The 12,051-nt window shown below is 42.7% G+C and overlaps 1 protein-coding gene across 1 annotated transcript in view; it reads left to right on the top strand.

Moving 5' to 3' along the window:
- The window catches only part of PRKN (parkin RBR E3 ubiquitin protein ligase), a gene marked incomplete at its 5' end in the record, with an annotated part of 1,030,308 nt that overhangs the window by 579,241 nt on the left and 439,016 nt on the right, over nucleotides 1–12,051 (top strand).

The raw sequence follows: 12,051 nt of genomic DNA on the forward strand, positions 1-12,051 counted from the left end.
TCATTTACAAAGCTGGGCTCAAGGCCACCTATCGGTACAGCCACTCACACCCCCTCCAGGGTTCTCAGCCCTCCCTTGACCTCTGACATCTTGGGATCACCCCCTCCCTTTGCAGGATTCCTTACCTGGGTTTTATGCATGAATTTGTTTCCATGTGTATTATTACGTTGATTTTTATCATTTTGGGGGAAGTATTCTATCATGCTAGCCACTGTTTTCCTAGCTATGTGTAAAACAAAAGACCTCCAATTAGGAAAATAATGTTATCTCCTATGCTCCCCAAATTCCTAAATGATGGGATATTTTCATGCCCAGTCCGTCCAATGATCCCTCGGGAATTTCAGAAGACCTTCTCATTTTGGGACATTTCATTGCAGAACTGTTGCAGGATGTCTACACTCTTTGATTAGCCAGATTCTTCATTTCAAGCTACTTTCCTTCAGAGGACCTGGTTCTTAATGTTTCTCTGATAAAAAGAATGAAAGACTCAGCATTCTACTAGCATTCGTTTATTCACTCATTTTAAGAATCAGCAAAAGACCAGTGAGAAGTCCTCTGTGCAAGGTTTTGTAAGCTAGCAGCAAAAAAAAAAAAAAAAAAAAAAAAGGAAAAAAGTATCATTTTTAAAACCACTCTGTGTCAGTAATAATTTCTTATAAAATACCCCTCATATTCATAGCCACTGGACTGATTCTTAGCACATTAATATATCCTGTCATGAGATTTGGGGATACACTAGAATAATTTCTTTCACAGTGGGAATCTTATCTAAACAAGATCTGTCTTCATCTCTTTCTCAATTTAGCAGGATGCTATTGCAGTGGGTCTGAGCATATCTGCTTCTAGCTGTTTTTCACAAAAGAAAAAAAAAAACCAACCCAGCTATGTGCATGAGTTGGGATGTGTTGCAGATGGCCTCTCCAACAGCTAACGGTTGTGCCACCCAACAGCTCTATGCAAATCATGTGACCCAGAAAGTATTTTATGTTAAATCTGGTTTCAGTTTTATTTAGCTATACGCACTGGCAGTCCAAATATGGTGAGCTCGGAGGTTATAACTCGGAAGCGTAATTTTGAGCATCCCTAGGCTTTGGTCTGAAATTAATTGTATTAGTTGGGGAATAGGAAAGAAATGTGATAATTTTTGATGAGATGCATTTTCCTCCCATGGGCCCAATACCCTTGGGAATTTTTCATTTCATTTTGTTACATGCAATGGTTATTTTTAGTATTACTTACTTGCTATTTACAATGATTTATCAGCATCTGTTTAGTTGTAGAAAGACCTTAGAAAGAGAAGTTGGATTCTTGTTGATAAACCAAATCATTGTAATGAATTGCTCCTAAAGAGGGTTGACCTCTTTGCTTTTAAAGATTTAACTTACTTGAAAAGAAAAGAAAGGAAGTTTATTTTTTAATCACAGTATGGGTCATTAAATGGAAATGTTTACAGTCTAAAACTTCTAGAAGTTAATGGTTTATATTTGGGTTCAACCTGTCAATAGTAATTATATTTAGAAATACAATATATAAGCTATGCTAAAGTCAAATACTCTTCTCAAAGATTGATTCCATCTGGAGGGAAGTAACAATCCATTCACTCCCCTCTTGTAACCGTGGCTTCATGTTTTCATTTTGCAGAGCCTGCTTATTGTTCATGGTTCAAAACAACCTAATTCAACGACACTTAAGGTATTATAAAAACCTAAAACATACACTTACATTGCGTGGCTTGTAGAAGCAGCCTCATTACTTTTCAGTTTCATTTTTAATTTCTGGAGAATTCAGAACTTTGAGAGCAGCCAAGGGGATAATATGAAATTATACAATATGATTCCCTAACCTTAACTAATTTTATTCCATTTTAAGTATTTTTACCTGGTTTCTCCCTTCCTTCCAGTTTCTCGTCAGGCTAACTCATTCTTGCCTTTTAGCTCTTAGTTTACATCGTTTTCCTTTGTTAGGAAACATTCTCTGCCTGACCTACATCAGGTGAAGTGGCCTCTCATTCATTCTCCCAAAGCGTCCCAGTCTCATTTGTCTCACCATCAAACGGACTTCCAAGAGGACAGGGACTACCTGCCCCCTCCCCAGGTGGAGCAAAAGAACCAGCACATAGGAGCTTCCCAACTCCTACGTGTCGAATTTGAGTTGGGGGACCTGATCTGGGCTCATAGAAGAGAGAGTGAACAATACGACTGTTATGCAACAAAATACTAAGTTGAATAAAAATGGATTCTTTATCAACATAAGCCTTACAGGAAATCAGGAAGTGAGTGGGAGAATCCATGTAGGTAGAGGCTTACTGGTAACAGCTTCTTGAAAGAAGGTGGATGGGAGCCGAACCTTGACAATTTTTTTTTTTTAAGATGAATAGAAAGAATCTTATGCATAGAGATAAGAGCATAAAGAAAAAGGTGGTTCACATATGATATCACTTATACGTGGAATCTCAAATATGGCACAGAGGAACCTAGCCATAGAATAGAAACAGTCTCATAGACGGGGGAGCAGAGTTGTGGCTGCCGAGGGGGAGGGAGAGGGAGTGCGTTAGACCGGGAGTTTGAGGTTAGAAGATGCAAACTATGACATCTGGAATCGAGAAGCAATGAGGTCCTGCTGTACAGCACAGGGAACTCTATCCAATCACTTGTGATAGAAGATGATAGCTGATAATAGGAGAAAAAGCCTGTGTAGAAATATGTAAAACCGGGTCACTTTGCGGTACAGCAGAAATTGACAGAACACTGTAAATCAACTAGAATAAAAAACCGTCAAAGAAAGACAGACGATGAAAGACAGACAGACAGACAGACGTTGTTCAGAAGCTGTGAAGAGGCTGGCCTGAGAGAGACAGAGGCCTTTCAACAGGCAGTACGGAAGACACCTTCCACTGGTGCGTCTTGCCTGTGGAGGGCTCTGAGAGAAGGAAAACTGGGGTCTTCCTACATTGGCATAACTTTGGCCAAGACCTGCCGTGACGGAAGCTACTTTAACGTTGCTGAGACGAGCTGACCCAACTGGCTCAGGGGCCGCAGGTGGGCGTAAGACCGTGACGATTGAATGGCTGCCCATTGTGGTTTCATCCAGAAGGATGAATGTGGAGAATGAGTTTGGAGCATCCAGACTATACCAGCCCTTGAAGACTTGACCTCTTTCCTCTAGAAAGCATTGCACTTTTGCCGCTCTGAATCTTCACTCGACAGTTTTGATAGATTCAGCTTGGTAGACTCAAAAATCAGTATCTATTGAAAAGAAATATGTCCAAAATAGAAAAAGTGGCTGCTATGTGACATTTTCCTATTTCTCTACATGACAATAAAGAGAGCAAGTTAACATATCGACAGGGATCTAGTTAACTTGATAGGGAGCTTTTAAGGAAAGGAAACACTAGGGCTTCTCAGCCAAGTGCTCCCAGAGAGCCATTGCTCTGGACACACATGAGGCCAAGGTTTTGTCCCAGTGCAGAAAATACACCCAGGGAACTGCAAGGTATTACATCACGGGCACATAGGTGCATGTTTTGGTAAGTTTTATAACCACAGGATATGTAAATCAGGTTGCGTTCCAGGATTAAAACTGTACATTAACGACAGGAGAGTTTGCAGAGTCCCGATCAGTGGGATCAAACTTTAAAACAAATGCTGAGGTTAGAAATTCTTTTTTTTTTTAACATTTTCTTTTGATTTTTTATTCAGATTCTTATTTTTCCTGTTATAGTTTATTTACATTGTTCTGCCATTTTCTGCTGTGCAGAAAAATGACCCAGTCATGCAGACACATACATTCTTTTTCTCACATTCTCCTCCGTCATGTTCCATCCCAAGGGACTGCATATAGTTCCCCGTGCTGTACAGCAGGATGTCATTGCTGAGCCACTCCAAACGCAATAGTTTACATCTACCAACCCCGGAAACTCGCCAGAATTCAGTGACATCGAATGCCCCCGATGGGATATAGAGTTACTGAATTAGGATCAAATAGGAAAAGGGAATTTTGTCAATTAGAGAAAGAGACAGGGAGTTTCTATTTTCTTAATCATCTTCTCTGTAACCCATTTACTGTATCGTTTCCTAGAATGTTTTATTTAAAGCCTTCATCCATAAGGGAAGCCGCTTAGCTTGTCCAGTGTCTTCCCTCTGCCTGGGGGAAGCCTGAGCTGTCTTGGAACCTCTTCCACTAACCCCAGAGACAGCTTAGGTGGTTTCTAAACTCGTCCCTATGGTAGCACTTTCTACACTGGGCCACTTAACTTCTTGGCCTTCAACCCTGTAGGACCTGAGGTTAAGGACCGTGTCTTGTTCGCTTTTGCCTGGCATCAACAGGACAGGGCCTGGCACCGACAGTGGTTGTACTGGCAGAAGGGATGAAGGAAAGTCACGTAAAAAAGCAAACATAAAGCATGTCCATCCTGGGTGTGTCGTAGATGCCGAAATACCGGGACCCCTGCAAGTATGCGTGTAGAGCCAGAGTCAACATGTGTGTGTGTGTGTGTGTGTGTGTGTCAGTCAAAGCGGACTGGATACAGCCTGAGAACACGAGCAGAGGAAGACCTTGGAAGGGGTCGTTAATGGGCTTGTTTGGGATCTGCCAGCGCCTTAATAGGCTTCTGACTTCAAGCTGACTAATGGGCGAATGAACTTACTGCGAGATTTTAACGTGGCTGCTGGAAGGAATTTGGAAGGTCATTCAACTGTTGAAGCTTATTTTAATCTCTAAAACTTGAGTCCATCAATTAGTGCCTTGGATCAGGGGCCTCTCCAGTGACCGGGACGCCTCACTTGGCTACCTCACATAATGAACCCACACGACACGTGTGCAGAGCGGGATCTCTAGCACGTCTGCAGTCAGGATACTTTGTTGGTAGCGCGTGTGGGCAATTACAAGGTAATGTGGCTACACAGAGAGGAAATGAAAATGTGCTTGGTTTCTGAGATTTCAGCCATTTATTTATTTATTGTTTATAAGTTCTAAAAGGGATTTAAAGTGACATTGCTGAGGAGATAAAGCCGAGTAATTTAATGGTGTAGCTTTCTCCCCCTAATTATTTTTACCTAATCAAATGCTTTATTAAATTCCCAGGAGTCATAGTTGTTGATGTACAGAGAGTCTGAAGGGAGCTTTGAAAATTTGCCAACTGGGGCGTAACATCTGCTATTACTACTGCACCAACGAAATATTGTAAAAACAGCGTGTGAATTTTCAAGGGTCCAGTGTTAGCTAAATTTAAGTGCTAACTTTCTCCCTCCAGCCGCGAAATTGTATTTTTTAATCTCTTTGATGATTTTATACTTATCATTTTTTATTCTAATTTTCATTGCTTTTCATTGTGTTTCAAGATCCCACTATTCCTAGCTATACGTTTCTATTTAATTTTGCTTTTTGCTGGGGTAAATGAAGAAAGCAGCTGCACTGCCTAACTCAGCATCCCCCTTCCATGCTCTGTACCTTACGACTCCATCCCTTCTCTTGACCTGGCGTGTTTTCTCGGTCTCCAGGCACTGGAATCTTGGTCCTCCTTCTCATGCCACCACTTTTATGAATTCTTTTCTGATCCGTTATCTTAATATGAGCCTGTATTAGTTACATATTGCTGCACACACACTCACGAAGTAGATCCCAGGAGTCCGCATTGTGGCTCAGCAGTAAAGAACCTGACTAGTATCCATGAGGACGTGGATTTGATCCCTGGCCTCGCTCAGTGGGTTAAGGATCCAGCGTTTCCGTGAGCTGCGGTATAGGTTGCAGACAAGGCTCAAATCCAGCATTGCTGTGGCATTGGCAGCTGCAGCTCCAATCTGACCTCTAGCCTGGGAACTTCCACATGCTGCAAGTATGGCCCTAAAAGGCAAAAAGCCAAAAAAAAAAAAAAAAAGTATATCCCAAAACTTAGTGGCTTAAGACAGCACTAAGTGTGATCTTGCCCAGTTTCAGTGGGCAGGGAGTTTGGGAGCAACTGGGCTGGGTGGTTCTTGCTCAGAGTATCCCATGCAGTTATAGTCAAGATGCCAGCCAGGTCTGTAGCCACCTAAGGACTTGTCGTAGGCTGGAGAATCTGCTTCGGAGATGGTTAACTTAGGTGACTGCCAAGTCAGTGCTGGCCATTGGCAAGTCCTTCCTTGCCGTGTGGACTTCTCCGAAGACTGCTTGAGTGTCCTCGCAACATGGCCGTTCACTTGGTCACGTTTTTCAGAACAGGCGACCCAGGAGAGAGCACAGGCAGCTGTGGTGTCTCTTCTGATCTGGTCTTGGAGTCGCACATTGGTATTCCCGCATCTCCCTGTGGATGAAGCAGGTCAACTCCCACAGTGTGGAAGGAAACTACGCAAAAGCAGAAAGACCAGAGGGCGGGCTCGTTGGGGAACATCTTGGAGGCCACATAGAAATCCCTACGACTCTAGCATAACTTAACATACTCTGCCCTGTGCTACAATTATGTGCGTCCTTGCCTACCCACTCCAGCGGGTTTTTATTTACTTTGGAGTTGAGCCTGGCTTCCTTAGCTGTACAGATCTTGAAATATTTGGCACATTGTATTCAGTATATGTCAGATTCAGTTGAGAAGCTGCAGCCATAGCCCCTCTCTTAATAGGTATAAATGAAGATATGTGTGTGGGAAAGAATCAGACAGAGAAATAGAATGATTTTGGCAGAGAGAAGGAGTGTTAGGAGAGCAAATGCATGTGTGTGTGTGTGTGAGAGAGAGAGAGAGAGAACAAATGAGGTAGAGAGCAAATTAAACTGCCTGTTTTTTCAGATAAATATGAAAAATCGATACCATTTTGTGGATACTAGAGAACTAATTTTATAAGAGTTTAAATGTTCATACTACAATGGAAAAATATTCTTTGTGTCATGTGTGTAAATAACTCGCCATTTTGTTTTTTACTAAGACTCCTTCAATTATGCCTACTACTTTGTGAATAAGAGGTCTCTGGATCACTCCTGTAATAAAAGCAGGGAATTCATTCCACACAAATGACTGTTCAATGACGTCAAGTACAGCATTTGTAATTCCTTTTACATATGATGGAGAACTTTATTTAACCTTTGATTAACTAACTGCTCTCTATATAACCTGCCTCACTGGGGTAAAATCATTTTCTAGATTGGTCAATTAACATTTATGTCCAGTTGAAGCAAAGGGCACAGAGGAATGTCAGAAAGAAAAAGGACCCCTGAGAAGACAGGTCTGGCAGGTCCTCCTCAGAAATGTCACTCTTAGCCATCTTCCATTTCCATTTCTAGAACCACCAGCACCCCAAAGTCCAGACCCTTAGTGACTCATACGTGACGCATGCACATGACCTCCAAAGACTTGTCACGACTCACTTCTTTCCCTCCAAACTTTCCTCGGAATTACACTTACTGAGCTATCTCTCCCTCCCAGGCTTAAGGGTCTCCAGCGAACCCCGTGACCTAGACGTTTTCTGCCAGGTTTGTGTCCTAGAATCCCTCCCACCGCCGCCCCCGCCACAGTCCCTGACCAGAGTCTGCTCTGTGTCCAACTCTTTCCTTCTCCCCTTCTCACTCTTTTCCTGATACATCCTCTCAATCAGCCCAACTGAATACTTCCTGTTCCAAAAATGCTTCTCTCTGTCTAGGTTTCCTCGCTTGCCCAGACACCATGTTTCTCTCCAGCGGCCCAATGTCAAGGCTCCCATTCCTTCAAAGTCAGCTCAGGTCCCTAGTGGAGCCAAGCTGCCTCCGACTTCGCTCCTCTCCTAACTTCTGTGGCGCCGGAGTTGGTGACCACATATATTTCCTGGTAATACTTGTTCCACACACACGTTGTGCCCCCAGCAGTGCCTTGGGATTGTGTGTGTGCGTGTTTCCCAGCACTTAAACCAATTTTGACCATAAAGTATTTGTTCATTCACTCAGTGCCACATTCCACATGTATTTATTAAGTGCCAACTTTAGCCAAGTAGGTGCTGAATAAGCACTTGAGTGAAAAAGGTATGAATGGGAGCAGAGAGATTATAAAGTGAAAACATTCCATTCATTTGTCCCCTGGTACAATCCGTAACTATTGACAATGTAACTATGGTGTGCTCTGTACTGTATACGGTTAGGTGTGGGTCTCCAAAGGGTTCAACAAGAATGGCCTCTGTCTTTTCATGACGTTTCATTTTAATGTGGGCAGTGTGCACTTTGAATAAAAGTGAAAGTATAGCCGAAGCACACTGAGGACAGACCTTATGGATAAAAGGTAAAGAGAAAGGGAAGAATCAGTGACGAATCGGGCTCTGGAGAAAGTTCCTTGGGGGTCCTCAGTCATCAACTAGACCTTGAAATTTGGCATTGTGATTTGAACATAAATATATTGGAATGCATTGTACTACAGAAATGCATGACACGGAGCATGAGTCTAGGAGTAAAGGAATTAGACATAAGCTAGGATATAGGAAGGAGCACGACCACAGAGTGACTGGTGATGGAGAGAGGAGCGTGATGAATAGGAGAGTCAGGGTGTTATTTTAGGAGAATGAAATGGAAAACAATGCACGTGAAGTTCCTAGCAAGGTCCCTCATGCAAAGTCGATGTTCATAAATACTAGTATTTCTCCCTTTCCTCTTTTATCTAGCACTTGGGGAATTAATTGTATAGTCCCTCTGGCTATGAAAAACAAAAAACAAACAAAAAAAAAACCTTTCAATGGGTGTCATGTGTGTCACTCACCTAACATTTTGTAAATACTAAGAATATTCTCAAGAGATGAACAGTCTTACCTCATAACCATTCCAGTTATTGTATTTGACATCTCTGCTTGCTCAATCTTTATATCTTCTATTTCTTTGTTCATTGTTTCTTGTAATTTATCAGTCTCTGCCTCCAGTTTATTTCCAAGATCCTGAGTCATCTTCACTAGCATGAGTCTAAAGGCTTTTTCATGGAGGTTGGGAATCTCCAGATCACTTAGCCGGTTTTCTGGAGTTTTTTCTTGCTCCTTTATCTGAGTCATAATTCTCGGCCTTTTCATTTTCTGTAGATTTTTGGTGTGGTCTCCTTTTTGCAGACAATAGAGTTGTAGCCTCTCTTGCTTCTGATGTCTGCCTCTCTGTGGCTGAAGTTGGTTCAGGGGCTTGCTGCAGGCTTCCTGATGAGAGGGACTGGTGCCTGCCCCCTGGTAGGTGGAGCTGATTCTTATCCTCCGGTGGGTGGGCCTTTGTCTCTGGGTGAGATTAGAGTCTTTAGGCAGCCTGGGTAATGATGGTGGGGCCAGATTTTTCCATCATGGCCACTTCTAGAGGAGCACAAGCTTATGGCCATTCCCAAGACCTTCGCCTCCAATGACCTTCCCCCACAGTGAGCCACAGTCACCCCCTGTTTTCCCAGGAGATCCTCCAGGAACCACAGGCAGGTCTGACCCAGATTCCTATGGAGTCTCTGCGTTGCCCTGGGACCCAGTGCACATGAAAGCCTGTGTGGGCCTTTCAAGAATGGGGTCTCCATTTCCCCCAGTCCCGTGGAGCTCCTGCGCACAAGCCCCACTGGCCTTCAACGTCAAATGCTCCGGGGGTTCCTCTTCCCAATGCCAGATGCCCAAGCCTGGGAACCTGATGCGAGGATCAGAACTCTCCCTCCCCCGGGTTAGCCTCTGTGGTATGGTTACCTTCCAGTCTGTGGGCTGCCCACCTGGAAGGTATGGGGTTTGCTTGTGTTGTGTAATCACCCCTCCTACCGTCTGGATGCAGCCTCCTCTTTGTCTATTGGAATAGCGTATCTTTTTTAGTGGTTTCCAGTCTATTTTGTTGAAGATTGCCCAGCAGTTGGTTGTAATTTATTTGTTTTCATGAGAGAAGGTGAGCTCCAGTCCCCGTCTCTTTACCTCATAACCATATCAAGAAATCCAACTGATAATTCTATGTGAAATATGTGCATTTGCTATCTCTGCCTTTATATATCATGATCTATGCCTCTATCAACATACATGTATTCTATCTCTCTATGTATAAATATGCACATATAGTATATATGCATATATGCATAGGTATATAAGTATAATAAATATACATCCCAAAGTGTTTCAAGTCTTGGTCGCCATACACTTCTTAAGCCCTAACTGCTGCCCTGTCCATCTGTCACTAAATTTGCCTGGGGCATTTCAAGAGATGTCCCATGGAACCACCTAGATGCCATATGAATTCTTCCCTTCCCAGCAGCTCCGGCTCTTCCCGATACTTAGGGTCAATTACCCCGGCAGTGTGGTCAATTTCCCTTCCTGCCTGTGTTCCAGTTTGAGGAGGCTGAACTGAAGTGGTGCCACAGCAGCTTGGTTTCCACTAGGGCTCCTCCTGTCTCCCCAGAAGGACGTGCCTCACTCTGTGGGAACCAGAGCCTCTGGTCCCAGAGAGCCTGTGATGACCTTGTACCTCATTCTTAGTCGGGGGAGCACATGATGACTCTTAGCTGTGTCCTTCCATCCAATCATTAGACCTCTAAACCCTTCCCTCATGTGGCTGACCCCTGAATCTGCAAGGAGTTTATCACACACCATGGACTCCAATATAGTTACCATTTCTGGCTAATCTGTTCCAAATAGCAGGATGTGATCAATAAAGCAGATCAATTCATGTTCTCTGAATTGTTTAGATGGTCTAAGTTCTTTTACCATATTTTAACTGAAGGGCCAACTATAAATGTTGTCCAGACACATGAAAGACAACGCTTTCTAGCCTTCATTTTAATAGGGATGGAAAGGAACCCATTTGCTAAATCTGTGGCTACGCGCCATGTGTCTTCACATCTCTCTGAGACACTGTCACGGGGTCCACAGTCCATGGTCACCACTTTGGCTTTTATATAAGTTTCTTTTATTTCTTCTACAGGGTAATTGCTAAGCTTTCTTTTTAACCTTGTTATATATAGCAACATTTTTATAAATGTTCTCATAGTTTCTCCGGTGTTTCTATGTGTTGATAGCGGATTAAAGGTCTATAGAGGCTGAGTCACCATGTTGCCAAAATCAGAATGAAGAACATTTGTCACAGAACTTAGCTCCAAGAGAAGACGGTAAAATGCAGCGGCTCCACAGGTCACAGAGAGGGACTGGGTGTGTGTGCGCTTGTCTGACTCACCCGATAGAAATAGGAAGGCGTTGCATTTTATCGTCTTCAAAGGGGATGTGAGAAGGGAAGAGGCTGAAAGTTCAGAAAACAGTCAACACCTAATGGAAAAAGGCCCTGGGAACGGAAATGGCCCTGAAAGGACATCGGAAGGTTCAGAGACGGGAAACGGAAGCACATAAAAACCTCAGGGATACTCTTCACTCAGGCTGAGTTAACCATCGCCCTGTACATCAAGACATTAAAACACCAAGATTTTTTTCCCTTTTCATTTTGTATTATATATTGCTTTGAAATTATGTGGGAAAACAGAATTTGAAAATCTTTTAATTGTTAAGAAATTATCTTACTACTAATATTAGTTTTTGATATCAGTTTTTCTACAGAAAGGACTCGTATCTGATGAGGATTAGGTATGAAATGAAAAATGTTTCGTGTTTGGTTACCATTTCATAGAATATAGGCTTATCCATCTAAGATCCAAAGACTTTGTTACCATTAAAATCAGCTGGGGGCTGATCTGAAATTAATATATTCATTTTGTCTCCTTTTTGTTACAAATGCGTGTGGTTCATTTACTAGCAAAATGGCCTGGTTATCCAGGAGGTATTTTTTTTTTCTATGAAGTGTTTTAAAGAAGTCCAGAATTTTTAGTACTTAAATATTCATTTATTTATTAGTAATCCCCTTAGTTCAAGAAATTAAATATTTGGGTGGGATTGGGGTAGCACAATAGACAAAATCTTGTAGAAGGATCTCTGTTAGATGATCTTTTATTTCTAAATTCTAGGTTTTTGTTTGTTTGTTTGTTTGTTTGTTAGGGCTGCACCTGCAGCATATGGAGGTTTCAAGGCTAAGGGTCAAATCGGAGCTATAGCCGCCCGCCTACACCACAGCCACAGCAACGCAGGATCCAAGCCACGTCTGCGACCTACACCACAGCTCACAGCAACGCCAGATCCTTAACCTACTGAGCGAGGC

Source organism: Sus scrofa, chromosome 1 (assembly GCF_054392235.1).
Source record: "Sus scrofa isolate SSC_HxYL_T2T_F1_AM1 chromosome 1, Sscrofa_HxYL_maternal_Yorkshire_Landrace_v2.0, whole genome shotgun sequence".
Lineage (NCBI taxonomy): Eukaryota > Metazoa > Chordata > Mammalia > Artiodactyla > Suidae > Sus > Sus scrofa.